Genomic DNA, 14,860 nt, shown 5'->3' with positions numbered 1-14,860 from the left:
AAGCCAAGGCTTGAAGGCTGGCAACACTGTTGTGGCTGTCTAGTAATGGCCACTGAGGGTTTTTGTTTCTTAAAACCACAGGTGCTCATTTTATCACTTTGGGGGGGGGGGTTATTATATTTTTTCCTGCAAACTTGGGGCTTCTCTCAGGTTTGTAGAAAGATCTGTTTAGCCTCAGTCTCCAGATATAAGTATCCACATATGGGGGGCCATTCTGAGAATTAAATGGATTTATACTGAGGCTTAAGATCACTCCCTGAGAAATGCAAAAGACTGCACTGGATAGAAAGAAGCTTTCACTGGCAAAGAAGGCAAGAGAATGTATCACTTTCCTTTAAAAATATAGCAGGATGGGAGGCTACATAGAAGAGAAGCTGACCATAACACTTGAGCTCTGGGCTTAATTTAGGTTAAGGTTAATCTCTCTAAATCCATCTCTGGAAATGGTTTACTGGGTGCTTGAAAATTCCCCCTTTAAACACAGCTGTGGCAATTCTAAACAGCAATTCTGTGGAGATTTTCATTGCTGGTGGCCCTGCTAAGGGACAGTTTATATTCAATCAGAAGAATCAAGTGTTAAAGCTTTTGCCGGATTATACTGTTTCAGGCTGCAGTTGCAGGAGTTGTAGTGATAGAAGGGATAAATTAGGGACATTCCCTGATGTTTTGCAGGAGGTGCTGGTAATTTAGGGACTTGCCCTCAGATCATGTGACTTCAGTTTGTTCCAGCGCAAGGTTTAGAGAATCCTGTACAAGATGGTTACAGTTCCTTTAAGCCATTTCGCATTCTCATCTATAGGCCCAGAAATATTACAGGGTGTGTAGTTGCATACGAGGACCATTTGTTTGGATGCTGCCAAACAGGAAACAAAATCCTTGCAGATAGAAAACTGGTATGTCCTTAGTGTGCTACTTCTTCTTCAGGGGGCATTGCTGATGCATTGGAGTCCAAACTAGAGATGAACTGATGCACCTATTTTATATTTCCATTTTTAAGATCCAGCAAGTTCAGCAAGTTAAGAGCGGTGGACTCTAATCTGGAGAACAAGCAAATTGATCAAGTTAAGAGCGGTGGACTCTGGAGAACCAGGTTTGATTCCCCACTCCTCCACATGACTGGCAGACTAATCTGGTGAACCGGGTTGGTTTCCCCACTCCTACGCATGAAGCCTGCTGGGTGACCTTGGGCTAGTAACAGTTCTCTCAGAAGTCTCTCAGCCCCACCTACCTCACAAGGTGCCTATTGCAGGGAGGGGAAGAGAAGGCAATTGTAAGTCGGGTTGAGACTCCTTAAAGGTAGAGAAAACCGGGGTATAAAAACCAACTCTTCTTCTTTTCAGAGACCACCACCTTTTCATTGCCATAATTGCTAATGCTTTTGGTTTGCTTTTAATGGTATTTTAAAGTTTAATCACAATTTGCACAATTTTTACACCATTTGTATGCAAATAGCAAACAATTAACATTCAAAATGTATATGTTTTACAGGGAAAATTCAGTGTGAAGAAACAGTGACAAAAACTCTTGATTTCGTTACTTACAATGGACAACAGATATCAAAACGGGGAGTTTACTCAAAGCTGTCAGCTTAAGAAAATCACTGTGATAGTTATTCAGACCTTCCAGAAGAAATATAAGACTGGTGTGAAATTAATGGGTGTGGGGGTCCAGTGTTCAGTATTTTCAGACCTGCTACTTTATACCTCTTACTCCATAATTTGTCCTCTTCTTACAAATCTTCCTTAAACCTGAATAATCGTGACCAAAATGTGGGAATCCTATGTATCTGTCAATCATGGTTTTAATCCCACACCTCTTCCAAGGAGCTCAGATGGCCAACATGGTTACCCTCTCCTCCATTTTGTCCTCAAAGAAAGCCTGTGAAATGGGGCTGAGAGACAGTGTCTGGGCCAAGGTTCCATTTCGATAAGTATGGATGTGCCAGGATTTTAAATGAAGGTCTCTCAAGTCCTTGTCCAGGGTTCTAAGCCACACTGGATCAACCAGTGGCCCAGCTTTGATACATCACCAGTTGTGATAAATCCTATCTCCACAATATGACATTTCAAAAATAAAATGGAGAGCTATGACGTATGCCACCCTGAGCTCCGTAGAGGAAGGATGAGATAAAAATGAGACAGACACAAAAGAGGCTTTGCAACTCTTTAAAAGACATTCCCAAGAGATATAGTTGACATCCCTGAAGAGGCAAAGTGTGTAGCCTCCGAAGGAAGTTTAAAAAAAGAAAAGAAAAATTGAGGAAGACGAAAGGAAAGCATTAGGATGTCTGTGATGGGGGCAACACAAGTAGGTATGCATGCATGTGGTTGTGTATGTATTTGAAACAATCTTGCTGGGTTTGTCGCTTGCTGCAAAAAACGGTTTAAAAAGTCACACAAATTTTGTTGTTTCTTTTCTTTTAACTAAATGAAATAAATATTTCTGAAAAGTCACACGATGATTTCAGGGATGTTGCTTATTCCATGGGTGCCACTGCAGTGCTCCTGACTCTCGCCACAATACCGGTACTTGCTGCTCCCAGACTAAGGTTGCCAGGTCCCTCTTCACCACCGGCAGGATGTTTTTGGAGTGGAGCCTGAGGAGGGTGGGGGTTGGAGAGGGGAGGGACTTCAATGCCATAGAGTCCAATTGCCAAAGCAGCCATTTTCTCCAGGTGAACTGATTTCTGTCGGCTGGAGATCAGTTGTAATAGCAGGAGATCTCCAGCTAACACCTGGAGGTTGGCAACCCTATCCTTCAGCACTAAACCAAGTAACCTGACTGGCTCCAGTACTGGATTTTATAGCCACAAGAAAAGTGGGCATAGCACATACTTGTGTGTGCAGCATTTGTTTGGGTACACATTTCTCCCTGCTGGATGGGGGCAATCCTGAGTCATTAAGGGCAAGTTACAATTCTTTCTTTCTTTCTTTCTTTCTTTCTTTCTTTCTTTCTTTCTTTCTTTCTTTCTTTCTTTCTTTCTTTCTTTCTTTCTTTCTTTCTTTTTCTTTCTTTTTCTTTCTTTTTCTTTCTCTCTCTCTTTCTTTCTTTCTCTCTTTCTTTCTCTCTTTCTCTCTCTCTTTCTCTTTCTCTTTCTCTTTCTTTCTTTCTTTCTTTCTTTCTCTCTTTCACTCTTTCTCTTTCACTCTTTCACTCTTTCACTCTTTCACTCTTTCACTCTTTCACTCTTTCACTCTTTCACTCTTTCACTCTTTCTTTCTTTCTTTCTTTCTTTCTTTCTTTCTTTCTTTCTTTCTTTCTTTCTTTCTTTCTTTCTTTCTTTCTTTCTCTCTTTCCTTCCTTCCTTCCTTCCTTCCTTCCAAAAAACACAAAGATCAGAGAATCAAATGAAAATGGGTGAGAACAATGCCCAAGTGTGTAAAAAACAATGTACCTCTCTTTACCAAGCCAAAAGCTTCTACATTTAAGCAGTTCTTTTGAACTCATTGCCTTTACATTTATCCCAAGGACGATTCTTCACATTTAGTCAGAACATCCTGGATGAGGAGAATGAGAGTGTCAAAAAATCCTAGCCCCCTTCCATCTGTCAAGGTAAACATCACCTAGTCATCTTGTGTGTCAGATACGTCTTGTCAGGCTCAGATCGACATGCGGCAGCGATTATCACTAACACTCACCAGATGCTTCCAAGGAGAGAAAATGTGACATGTGACAGATCAGCATTGATGAACAGGAAAAGATAATGGGAACATGTGCTTTCCATCCCCTCAACCAATGGTCTTTTCATAAAGAGGGAAACCAGGAAACCTCAAATAAAAAAAGGCAACATGCATAGCTATTAAGCATCGATCTACTTTTCTCTTTTACTTTCTTTGGCAAGATGCATCTTCAAAATACAGTCATTTCAGAGGCATTTTGATTCAGGAGATGACCACAGACTTGGGTCTTGCAGCAAAATTGCACCATCATCACAAGACCATTAACTGACAATGTTTAGGATTCCAGAAGCCCTTTGAAACCCATTTTGCTAGAATTTTAATAAACATGTATATTGGCTGCACGTCTGTTTCCAGGCACAATTGACAGTACTGGTTCTTACCTATGTGGCACCATGGCACAGTATATGAAGGATTGCCTCACTCCATATTGTCCAGACTGCCAGCTGGGATTCTCTTCACAAGCCCAGCTTTCTGTGCCCCTGCCTGGGTGGGTAAGCCAGGTGAACCAAAGACAGGGCTTTATTTGGTTGTGGTGCCGTGCCATTAGAATGCTCTTGAAGGCTTTCCTGGTGCCTGTCTTGCATTCATTTAGGTGCCAGGTCAAAACATTTCTCTATACCCAGGCTGTTAACTGAACAGTTCATTCTTTTTTAGCTGTGTTATGTTCAGCTGCCAGCCTGTGGACTCTTTTGTTAGCTTCATTTTAGACTTCTCTATTTCAAGACTTTGATATTCTGGCTTGCTTTTATTGGTTGTTTTTTATTGGCAATGGTTTTCTTTTATTGATTTTGTTTTTTATTTGTTCTTATTGATATGATTTAAAAAAAACGTTTTTACTGTTTTAATGGTAAGTCACCCCGAGCAGATCTGGAAAGGTGGCATACGTATATTCTAAATAAAGAAATAAATGAATAAAAAGAATCTAAGAAAGAAAGACTAACAGCCCATTCCTGAGCTGTCGGTGGCCGGGAACGGCATAGATGAGGTGCTGCCACAATGCTTCCTAAACCATTTTCCGGCCACCGAAAGCCTTAAAAAAAGCCTTTTGCTGGCTTTTTGAAGTTTAAATGGGGCAAAATGCCCCATAGAGAAAAGTGAGGCTGTGGCTGCAAAATAGCAGTTGCAGCCCCGCCATTCTCGGTGCCAGCATCTGGGGCTGAAAGGGGACAGGGAGTTGCCTACAGTCAGTTCTTCTCCCTGGCATGCCCTGGGAATGCCCCCCAGGTTGCCAGGAAGCCCACCGGAATGCCAACACGGGCCTTTATACCAGTGGGACGCATCGCCATGGCAGTGCCAGGAGACCAGCATCCGGGCCTCCCCTTACGGCGGCGTAAGTAGCCCGGATGCTGGTGCAGGGGGCTCCAATGCCAGTGCAGCCCCTTCCTGGCCCCCTGAGGACTTTCATCCTCAGAAGTCAGGAATGGGCTGTAAGAACAACTCACATCTAAATGTCAAAGAAAAAACGATCTACCAAAAAATAGTCCTTGCTCATGCTTAGTTACCAAGGAGGTCCTATATACACTAGAAATCTGATTCTGATTTATACTAGTTTATCTTGGCATAATAAGAGTCCCGTGGCGCAGAGTGGTAAACTGCATTACTGCAGTCCAAGCTCTGTTCACGACCTGAGTTCGATCCTGACGGAAGATGGTTTCAGGTAGCCGGCTCAAGGTTGACTCAGCCTTCCATCCTTCCAAGGTTGGTAAAATGAGTAGCCAGCTTGCTGGGGGTAAAGGGAAGATGACTAGGGAAGGCACTGTCAAACCACCTTGTAAACAAAGTCTGCCTACTAAACGTCAGGATGTGATGTCACCCCATGGGTCAGGAATGACCTGGTGCTTGCACAGGGGACCTTTACCTTTTATCTTGGCATAGCCTGCAGAATCCTGGGAAATGTAGATCACTGAGCCTGCTGAGAATTCTTTGTTAGAGAATCATCTTGATCATCTTGAAACTCACCAGTTTTGAGCCTCCTAGCTTCATTTATGATGAGTTATGCCTGCCACAGACAGATGGGTGGATTGGCAGACAGACGGATGGATAGATCCTTTTATTATTACAGACAAGTCAGAGTTAACTGTGGCATAGAGCATACAATCTTCTATGGCTCCTTAGTCTTGGCCCCATCACTTCTCTTTAAATTGTTAATGCCTTGACCTTTTTGGCTGCCCAACTCAGGCCATTTTTCCTTACAATGTTCCGAAAGTCTGAACAGAAACAGAGCTTTATTTCTCTTTGTTCTATCATTTGAAGCAAATGAATGAAGCCTGGACACAAATTTTGAAGCCACTGGCCCAGAACACTCAAAGAGAGAGAAGCTGGCTGGGAGGTTTATCTTTTAATTCCTATAATGGCTATCCTTATAGAAACCGGAATGTGGAACCATATATTTTTGCAACTATGCCATGAAGACTTCCACAGAGAGTCACAAGGCCATATAAATCCCCACTATATTATGCTAATGAGGGGCTAATGAACATTAAATGCTATTAGAGTACAGTTGAGTTCAATTAATGAATCAATTGAGTTGATTCCAAGGCTCAGTTGTGTGCACTCTGCGATGCCTAAAATGTAGTTGTGGCCTTCTAATATTCTCGGTATCATCTGATCCAGTTCCAGAAACAACCCCATTGGATTGAATTATGCCTCATCAATCAATCATCTCATTTCCATTTGTGCTCCTGTCCTTTCCTGTTGGATTTTGGAAGACAGCCAGAAAAGCCCATAGAGGTTCATCCTGTGGGCCTACATGCAAAAATTATGAATTACATAGCAAGTAACCAAGGCTGCTAGAACTATAACATTCTGGAATGCTACTTTTATATTGTTCATGGGGGCAAGGAGCCTCATTAATAGCTTCTGAATGTAGCTGAAGTGTATTTTATTATTTTATTCAGTGATTTACCTGAGCATAATTGGGGTGAGAAAGGGGTTTCTTTCATCATCAGATCTTGGGGATTTGTCCCTTTCCTATATCACAAATTGTTCTAAAGATGGATTACTGAGTGGGTCTGTGATATACTAGAGAGCTAACAGGTTCCCCCCCCCCATGTTTTTTGCTTCACATTCAGGGGCTGGATCCCACCATGTGATAGTGAAAGAGAAGAGTTACTTAATGCAGTCCCATTTGTGCAAGAACTCCTGTAAGTTCAAAAGCTGATTTTCATGTTGGATAGATGTTGCTGGGTACAAAAATCAAAAGTTGATTTGATGTAGTGGTTACAATCCACTTTGGAGGTGAGATAAGATTTGACTAAAGGTCATGATCAGAAGGGGGTGGTTGCTGAAACATACATTATGTTATATCTTGCACAAGCAGAAATTTTATTTATTCATTTACTTACTACTTACCCATTTACTTACTTATGCCTCAACTTTCTCCCTAATGGGGATCTAAACTGGCAAGTTCTCCTCTCCTTCATATTATCCTCATGACAATCCCTTGAGGTATGGCTGGCTGAGAGTGTGTGACTGCCCCCAACATCGCTCTGAAAATATGCATCTTTAAGACCCATGCACATGTCATGCACAAGGGTTACCTGTAAGCCTAAATAACAACTGATTTTAATATTACGTAACGTTGATCTTTGCTAAACTGAAACTGTATATAAAAAAGAACATGTAACCATCCTGATATTGTCAGCAATTTTGTTTCCAGCTTTAATTGGAAATAGCATTAAGAACTTGCAATGAAACCAAGCCAGGAGGGTGGTGTGCTGCTGTATCCTTCCTGCTATGGAAATCCACACAAATTCAGGTAAGCACCCAATATCACTCTAAAAACACATTTAAACAACTGTTTGTTTGTTTGTTTATTCAATTTATATTCCACCTTCTTCCCGGCCAGGCAGGCTCAGAGCAGCCAACGATCATTGTTAAAAACAAGCCATAAAATACAATTCAGCACAATACACAATATAACATAAAGCATTGAAATCTGATTTAATCAATTGGCACACTAGGGTTGCCAACCTCCAGGTACTAGCCAGAGATATCCTGCTATTACAACTGATCTCCAGTTGATAGAGATCAGTTCCCCTGGAGAAAATGGCCACTTTGGCAATTGGACTCTATGGCGTCAAAGTCCCTTCCCTCCCCAAACCCTGCCCTCCTCAGGCTCCACCCCAAAAACCTCCCGCCAGTGGCGAAGAGGGACATGGCAACCCTATGGCATACAATAATAACACATTACACTACTGTGGGTCAGGGGAAGGCAATCAGGACCCTCCGCAATCCAGCAGGATTGAACAAATAAAAAGGCAGGGGGTGGAGTAGGAAGGACAGCCATGATATATACACCACTGCTGCCCTCAACTATAGGCCTGGTGGAACATCTCGGTCTTAAAGGCCCTGCAAACTGCACTAGGTCCCACAAGGCCCTGGTCTCACAGGGCCCTGGTCTCACTAGACAGAGACTTCCACCAGGCCAGGGCCGAAAAAACCCTGGCCCTAGCTGAGGACAGCCAGACGGTCTTTGGGCCAGGGACCAACAGCAAGTTGTTATTAGCAGAGTGTATGCCCTCTTGGAGACATACCAGGAGAGACAGTCCCAAAGATACGATGGTCCCAGATCAGTTAAGAAGGTAGAAAGCCTGCAGGAGAGGGGGGGGGATATCCAGTGTTTTGTAAGGAGTGCCACATCATGGCCATGTGCTTGAAGCATGGAGCTTTTGGCTTTCGGGGAGCAGGTTTGTTCCCTCGAGTTACCAGCCATCATGAAGATCTGGTGATGTCCCTGATCTTATAGGTTGGATGTCATGTTGCCAGTACTGAGATCCTGCTAAGGGAGGGACTTAGTGGTAGAGTATATCTTTTAAATGCAGAAAGTAACAGGTTCAATCCCTGGTATCTCCAGTTAAAAAAGAATCCAGGAGTAGGTAAGGGTGATAGACCTCTACCTGGAGAGCTGCTGCCAGTCAGATGACACAATACTACAGTCTGACTTGGTATGAGGCATCTTCATGTGTTCATGTATGTTCCAGATCATTTGAACGAGCAGAAAATTCTTTGGATAAAGTCCTATGCAAATTGTGGGTGTCAACATGCTAAATTATTCAAAAAGGCACTATGTACAGCCGACAAAGCTGACCCCCTAGAGTCCCAAAATCACTTCAAGCTATTAAGCTTAGATAATTGAACCTGCCACATTTTTGTGTCACCACACACAATCTCTGTGTGTGTAGTTGTCCTTTTCATATATTGGACTATTGATAGGATTCATGCTAAAATACATCCTAGGCACAACTCTTCACAAATTATGATCGATAATGCTTTACTAGTTCCAACTTGCTTAAAGTCTTTTGTATTAACGGCTTGCATTCCGTGTTGCTTTCCAGCTGCTGGTTCTCCCATAGAGGCATATACTTGCCTCCCAGCAGTCGAGGGTCATGTGGTCGAATCCTATAAAGTCAACACCCCTGAACTCAAAAGAGCCATATGGTTTGAAGGCTACAATGTCACCACTGTGAAAAAGCTGATGAAAGCTGGAAAACTGATGGGAGGTAAAGTGGTCCTTGGCTTAAAGAAGGCATAAGGGAATCAGAGTGCTGTTGCTTTAAAAAAAAATACTTCTAGGAAAAGGCCCTTCAGACTTTTGGAAGGACCATAATTGAGAGAGGCTTAAACAGGAATGTGTTTATTTGCCTGAAATGTAATTTTGTGGCTAGAATCATAATTGAGTTATCAATTATGAGTGGTGCATCTGCATACTGGGTACAAAATGTCTCCTTTTTAAATCAAGACTTCTAATTAGATCACTATTTATTGCACACATGTATTCTTGCACTGCTTCTTCGAAATTCCAAGGTAAGTGCAGAGAAAGACAGCGTGTTCCTAAATAACCACATGATGCTTCCTTTCATTCCACCACCAAGACACTTTGCCCTGGACTCCATAGCAATCAGCACGAATCTGACCACCCCACATGGTAGAGATGGAGGCAGCTACAGGATTTCAAATCAACTTCAGCAATCAGGGCTGTTCCATTAAGACCAAGTATAGGGTTAAAGGAATCAAATGCTGATATGCACCAACAATAGCCACTCGGCTTGGCTGTCCTGCTTGATGAATGCTGACTGTGCAGACACTAAGTGGCTCATCAGCTGGAAGCTGATATTTTAAACTGCAAAGGGAGTAAGATCCAGGGCAATGGGACTCAACTCAATTTATTTCAAACAAGGGGTCTAATCTGATGAATCCATTATGTTTTATATTTGGGTCATCATTATGTCTGCATTTTCAACATAGGATATTGTATTGTTGATGTTTGCAAATTTCATCATATTTGCAGAATACCTTTTCTGCAGGCAAGAAAACAAATTAATTCGGTTCAGAACCCTAGGATCCCTTTCACTATGAGAACGTAATGCCCATGTAGTAGTGTTGGAAAGCATGCACCTATTTGTGTACTGCCATCATTGTAACTAATAGGTAATGTTGAATTGTAGAAATTAAGTCTTCCTGTAGGAATAGTACAGGGCTGGTTCATACAGTCATCATCACACATAAGTTTGTGCACATCCCACTATTTATATATTCCCTAATCAGCCTCTCTTTAAGCATCAGAGATGGCCTGGGGGGAATGCTGGGACCAATGGGAAATAAAACCAATGAATAAAGAATGTATTTTTTTTAAAAAAAAATGGCAATAAAAATACTTCCATTGCACTTTCTCTATATTTATAGTACAGTACAATTCTAAGGGATTTGGAAAAGTATACCATAGGTTGATCTAGTCATATCTCAGAAGCTAAGCATTGTTGGTGCTTAGATGGGAGACCACGAAGGGACACTTTGCAGAAGAAGGCAATGACAGACCACCTCTGCTTAATCACTTGCTTTGAAAACCCTACGGGGTCACCATAAATCAGCTGTGACTTGACAGCACTTTACACACACACACACACAGTCCTAAGGAGATCGATCATGATGGGCCACTGTATTAGTCAGTCAATAGCAGTAGAAAAGAGCAAGAGTCCAGTAGCACCTTAAAGACTAACAAAGCTCATACCCTGCCAGAAATTTTGTTAGGCTTTAAGGCGCTACTGGACTCTTGCTCTTTTCTAGTCCTAAGGAGAAGTATACTCTTCTAAATCCATTGAAGTTAATGGGCTTAGAAGAGTTTAAGTCCCCATAGGATTGCACGGATACAAATTGGGCTGTGTTGTTTAACCCAGTGGCACATGCCCCATTGTAAAATGAATGGGAGTTGTGTTGCAATGGAGCTTGCACTTGAGAGAATTGTGCTCTTGGATAGCACTGGGGTGCCCGTTAAACCACCAGAATGCTGCATATACATTTACTTATCCCTGTTCCTCCAAAGTTATAAATCTCTGTCTTCCCCGTCCCTTCAGACATGGAGGCATTCGTTACAGTAACACAAACCCATTTCAATTTAAATCACACATTTCTTGTATATTTCATTGCTGGCTCAATGCCCAAATGCACACAGCAGGTGCTGTCTCAGGAATGTCACCATCTAATAAAAGTACCATAACATAACACAGAGCCAATAAAAATGTCTTCACATGGACTTTGCTTTGCCTGACAGGCCAACTGCCTAATAAGACAAAAGTCTGTGAAATCTAAGAAAGATGAAGTCTCTGCTTTATCATTAAAAGTTTTCATTTCTCTCTTGTTTAGGCAATGAATGCAAATACCAGGTGACAGAAGCTACGCTGGGGCATTATAGCCTTTCTTCTGTTCACTGGGAGACTGGCGTCATTGGCTCTTTTGTTCTGTCCGCGCCTTGGAGAGCTTCATCCTTTTTGATTATCTGACTTCTTGAAGGAATAGATGGATGACTTAATCAAAAGAGGAGCCATTACATTGGGAAGACCAGGTAAATCAACCGAAGACTACTTCAATCATTAACATTTCCTGCAGAGATATGAATCTTTATATAGGAAAATGTGTGTTTATATTGTAAGTATGAACTGCACCATGAATATATTCTACCTGCAAGGACACGGATTGACAGTGCAATCGTAATAAGAATTACATCCTTCCAAGTAGAGCAAAATCAATTAGCTTAACAGGGCTTGAGTCTATTTAGGATTGTACTTTAGGTGTCTTAACTTTAGAGACTGTCAAACTCATGCAAAAGTATTCTGTGAAATAAGTTCCTGGTGATGTTTTGGGATAGATCATTTTGCAGAACTGGGGAAAGGGCTGGTAGAGTTTCAAATAGGCCACTTACTGGGACTTCCCTGTCTGATTTTCCCTGCTGCTTCTTGTACAAGTCATCTGAAAGGGCATGGAAGTCTTGATATGCGTCACATTGGGTGTGGCAGGCCTCCAGACTTGGGATGGTTGATATGGACATAATGGACATGAACATTCATGGGCAACAGAAAGGGGCATAAAATCAGTGTTGTGGAGAACACAATGGAGACTCTGGCTCCTGCACATATTGAGTTACAGTATATACTCATGTATAAGCCAACCCACGTATAAGCCGAGGTGCCTAATTTCACCCCAAAAATGGGGAAAAATTAGGCACCCACGTATAAGCCGAGGGTCGGCTTACACAATGCCCCTGCCCCAGGTCGCCCTCCCGCCTGGCCTCCCGGGCCCTCCAGACCCACCCCGACCACAGCGCCACCCCCTCCCGGGCCCTCCACACCCACCCTGACCCCAGCGCCACCCTAGGGGGGGGGAGAAGAGCCCCTGAACCCCTTACTCACCGGGAGGACGAGGCCCGCTGATCTGCTGGAGGCGGCGGCAGGGAAGGCGCGCGGGCCGGTGGTGGGGGCATCTGCGGGGCCTGCCTGCGCGCAGGAAGATAAAAAATTATTCATTTGCCTGTGTGATGTTTTCACTAGGTAAATATTATGTGTGTGTTTTATGTCTGTGTTTTAATGTGGAGTTTTATATGTATGTTGCTGTTATTTAAAATGCAGTCTTGTAGAGCAAGAAAGAGGAGGGCTGGGTATGGTTGAGTGATAGCTGTACCCTAGGGGGTGGAGTTGACTGGTTCATTATTTGTGTGAGAGACAAGAGATGTAGTGTGTGTGGAGAGAAGAGATGTAGTGAGGTGCTGTAGAGTGCTGTGAGAGAAATCTATGCTCAGTGTGAAAATTATGCGCCTAGGTGGCAACTGAGGAAAACAAGCGTGTATGGAAGTTATTAGCCTAAGTAACAAGTTAGGAAATTAAGCTTTATGCATATTATTAACCTAAGTGGCAGGTGAGAAAAATAAGACTTTGTGGCTAGGTCTATTCAAGGAATGTTAGAGAAACAACAACTGTACACCTGTCTGAAACCATTACGCTTATGACACTATACTGAAACGGTTATGCTGTTATACTTCTAAATAAACCCTGTTTATGTTTAAGAGAAAACATCTGTTTTATTTTGAGTAAGGATCCCTTTTTTACCTCAGGGCCACCCTGACATGCTAGTTATAATTCTACTAATTATAACTAGGCCTTCCAATTCTTTAGCTCCAGCTAAGAATTTGAAGGCAAGAGCCTTTGGTGACAGTGAAAAAAAATAAGGAAGGCAAGGAGACAACATAACACACATCACCTCACAACACTACAGAGAGGTGCCTTTACAGAGGTTACATATAAGGAGACTCACAGAAAAGAAATAAATGGTTACAACCTACCTTTCTCTTGAACATTTCAGGACTCAATGCCCATAACAATATAAACATGTGGATAAAAGCTCAAAAATACCTCTGCTTTGCTTAGGGTTACCAGGTCCCTCTTTTCCACCAGCGTGAAGTTTTTGGGGTGGAGCCTGAAGGGGGCTGGGTTTGGAAAGGGGAGAGACTTCAATGCCATAGAGTCCAATTGTCAAAGCAGCCATTTTCTCCAGGTGAGCTGATCTCTATTGGCTGGAGATCAGTTGTAATAGCAGGAGATCTCCAGCTAGTACCTGGAGGTTGGCAGCTCTAGCTTTGCAGAACAATCAGAATGCCAAGGGGGAGAAGCTTCCCAGCCTCTTCCAGAAGGCTGTTTCCCAAGTATGGAGAAGGCCCTGAAAAATCCCCCAAGTCCAGACTGTTGCAGAACATGCCTAAGGTAAAGAGTGTGCTGACAGTAGGCCTTGCTGGCAAGAACAAAAATGCTTCATGATGAGCTTGCAAGGAGAGGCAGCCTTTCAAATATGTGGGCCCTAGGTCATGAAGGGCTTTCCAAGAGGAGGCCTTCCATACCTCTCAGGGAGCATTTGGCAGCTGCTTCTTCTCCAGGCCTTTCCATATACCTGTACATCTGCATTTTCAAGGATGTGCATCCTCAGGCAACATGAAGTTTATGTTAAGTCATCTTGAATACATGCCCCAACTTTGGAAACTAGTTCATGCCTACTATTACCAGTGACTGTGGAGATGATCATTCATCTCTTTGAAATATGATCTTAAATAATTTGTAAACTTTTCATCTTGATGTGTAATTATTTAAGTGTGTAGCCATTTGTTTTGCCCTCAGGTTGAATCTTTCTTGCCAATATTTCAAAGCACTTCATAAAGGCAGGTCCCACCATTCCTTTGTGAATAGACGCTTCAAAGGCTTGGGATTTGTAAAACAGATAACTGGAATCACAAAGTTTTCTCATTCCAATGCCATAATTTTAAGAACACTGCAAGTCTCATTGCTGAGCAAGCACAGCGCTACATGCTTGCCTGAATCATGACAAGCCATGTTAAGGCTTGGTTCACTGCAAAGTAAACGAAATGTGATACACAGTCTTTTCTGATATAACTATGACTGAATAGTCATGGCAGTAACTGATATGGGAGGGATATCACCACAAACTACTTCATCTGTAACTAGGAATGAGTGAAAATCCCCTGTTTCATTTCTTTTTTATACTTGACTTGGCTCTTGTGGTAAAAATCCACTAGTGAAAGAGATTTCCGTTAGTGGAGCAAAATTTCCCGGCCTCCTGGCTCCTGCTTGCCCCCCCCCCCCATTCCAGAGGCCCCTTTCTGGGGGCAGGGGTGTACACCTTGCAACAATGGAACATGCCGTCTTTAACTGAACAGGTCAGTTGGATGCATAATAATAAAAATGCAAACTTTAATATTTATATGGTGCTTCAAAATGTTCCACATTCATTAATGCAGTTGTCCTTACAACAAACCATAAGATGCATCAGCTTTGTTACTTCCATTTGTAAACGGGTTGTCTAAGACTTCCTGGTGAGTTCATGATTTAAGCATGAGTCTTGTT

General features: G+C 42.5%; 1 pseudogene; it reads left to right on the top strand.

Annotated features, from left to right (window-relative positions):
• The window catches only part of LOC130479438 (ribonucleoside-diphosphate reductase large subunit-like), a 183,608-nt pseudogene extending 174,395 nt beyond the window's left edge, over positions 1 to 9,213 (top strand).
• Positions 9,214 to 14,860: the final 5,647 nt, after the last annotated feature.

The sequence above is a fragment of the Euleptes europaea genome, chromosome 6, assembly GCF_029931775.1.
Source record: "Euleptes europaea isolate rEulEur1 chromosome 6, rEulEur1.hap1, whole genome shotgun sequence".
In the NCBI taxonomy this organism is placed as follows: Eukaryota; Metazoa; Chordata; class Lepidosauria; order Squamata; family Sphaerodactylidae; genus Euleptes; species Euleptes europaea.
This window is presented reverse-complemented; position numbering and strand designations above follow the sequence as displayed.